This window comes from Hypomesus transpacificus, chromosome 15 (assembly GCF_021917145.1).
Source record: "Hypomesus transpacificus isolate Combined female chromosome 15, fHypTra1, whole genome shotgun sequence".
Classification (NCBI taxonomy): Eukaryota; Metazoa; Chordata; class Actinopteri; order Osmeriformes; family Osmeridae; genus Hypomesus; species Hypomesus transpacificus.
The window spans coordinates 2,879,008-2,881,199 of record NC_061074.1 but is presented as its reverse complement, the minus strand read 5'-3'; the positions used below and the strand labels follow the sequence as shown (position 1 = coordinate 2,881,199).

Below are 2,192 nucleotides of genomic sequence, written 5' to 3'. Positions count from 1 at the left end.
ACCCTGTTCTAAAAAGGTCCAATAGGGCATGCAATTTCCCTCTAGGTGGCGCTGCAATATGCAACAATTTGGCACCAATTATCTTCAGATAAAGCTTCACAAACTTTTTCACATGGTTTTTGATTTTCAAAACTATTTTTCCGGTGTAGCTGATCAAAGTCGGCCATGAAGCCGCCAAAACAGTAAGTAAGATCATATCTCAGAAAATATTTGCTGAATTGACATCAACCTTGGTACAGGTGTTCGGGACCCTGTTCCAAAGAGGTCCACAAAAGGTTGTGTCATCTAACCGCTAGGGGGCGATCCCGTGTCTGACAAATGTTAACTTGTGATACCAGATGAATTGATGCAGCCGCCATTTTACGTTTTATAAAACGTTTTTTCCCTATTCCTCCAACAAAATGTGTCCAATATTCACCAACTTTGGCACAGATTATCTTCAGACCACAATCACCATGACATGTGAAAATAGGACTGTTACAGCTGTTTAAACAAATCTGACAACCGCTTGCCAGTTGAAATACTGCTTATTTTTTTACACCGTAACTGAACACAGTAATTTCCAGCACTGAGAATAGCTCACTAGGATATTTTGGTGTCCTGGCAAGGGCAACGTAAGAGGTTCAAAGCCAACGAGCCTGCCATGTCACTGATTTTCTGTTTAGCGAGACTGTCAGCCACTGCAAAGGAAGCCAGGTACAACAGAGTCACTAGCTAGTCATGGCATTCCTTTCAGTTATTTCAGTTTCCATTCATAATTTCCATGTGAATTAAACTGTTGATGTGACTTCCACTTTTTGTTTTCCAGAGCCTTCGTGAATCAGTTTCAAATTACAAACAAACAAGCTGAGAAACAATTGAAAACTTCAAAGAAAAATACATGGTAATTTAAAACAATTGTAAAGTCAAATGTGATGTTTCTTATTAAAGTGTTGTACCATTTCCAACACCAGTTGATGTTTTAGCACCTTCACATGTCAGGCAATTTGTGACAAGCTTAGTGGTTTTATTAGTTACAAATAATAATAATAATATTTCTCTCTCTCTCTATTTATATGTATATATATATATATATGTATATATATATACATGTGTGTGTGTGTGTGTACCTCCTATCTATCTTATAATTCTAATCTGTTGCATATCTTTTTCCGCAGCTTTTTCCCGCTGGTACCTTGTGAATTTCACGAAGACATTCACAAGCTACCAGTGGGAAAAGGCTGAGGTAAAAGATATTCAACCCAAACGATTTGATGGGTAAAATATAGACAAACTAAATATATTTATATATATGACTAGAGTCAGACAATTATGGAGACAAACAGATGGGCACTGGTAGCAGTGGCTAAAGGGTCACTTTACTTGGAAGCTGAGGAAGAGGCAGCTGAGCTGAGGCACCTGATCCAGAGGAGGAGGGCCAGAATGAGATGGAGGAGGATGGCAAGGCTTTGTCAATTACCATCACTTATCTTTCTCAATGTAAGTGGTCAAATAGTAACAAAACCATTTACTCAAGTTAAAAACGTTAATGGAAACTCCAATAATCTAAGTAAATGCCTTACTAGTTTCAAATGGCCAATTCCACAGGCAAATTCAAAAAGTTGTAAAGGTTTGAATGATCTTGGATTAAATATTACATAGAAATAGCAATGACCATCAACCACTGACAAATAAGGTGTTAATATTATCAGTAGTATTGTCAGTCATACACAATTAGAAACAACACAATGTGGGATAATGGTGTAAAACCTTTTATTGAACATAATTGTAACATTTTATCTCTCATTTAATTTTATAAATAGGATGGAACTCCACAGAACTATGCTCAAATAAATGACCAAGTGCCAATCCTGAAGATAGTCTTCTCAGATGAAGACACCAAACTAGCCTTCAGGCTCACCAGGGCCACCATCCAGCTGCTGGTCCAGGTCCTGCTGAGAAAGAAAAGGCATGGTTGGAGCCACGAGACGGAAGTGTACATGTTTGTTTACTGACTGGCATGTGGTTCTTCATACCGTGTGACATCCAATGCCTTTTCTATGCCAGTGGCTACAGTGTGCAGAGCTGTACACCACGTGGTAGAGGAAATGATGACAATCCTCCACCGCATCATCCATTTCCCCAAGGCCGATGAGATGGAGGGGGCAGGTTTTGCTCACCTGGCCGGCCATGAAGCTTTCTGCTTCGCTGCA

At 39.3% G+C, this 2,192-nt stretch overlaps 1 long non-coding RNA gene across 1 annotated transcript; it reads left to right on the top strand.

The window, feature by feature from the left end:
• Nucleotides 1-830: 830 nt before the first annotated feature.
• On the top strand, nucleotides 831-1,884 carry LOC124477946. Its single transcript, XR_006957191.1, has 3 exons — nucleotides 831-883; nucleotides 1,300-1,479; nucleotides 1,803-1,884. It is a non-coding gene; the product is annotated as an uncharacterized LOC124477946 (long non-coding RNA).
• Nucleotides 1,885-2,192: the final 308 nt, after the last annotated feature.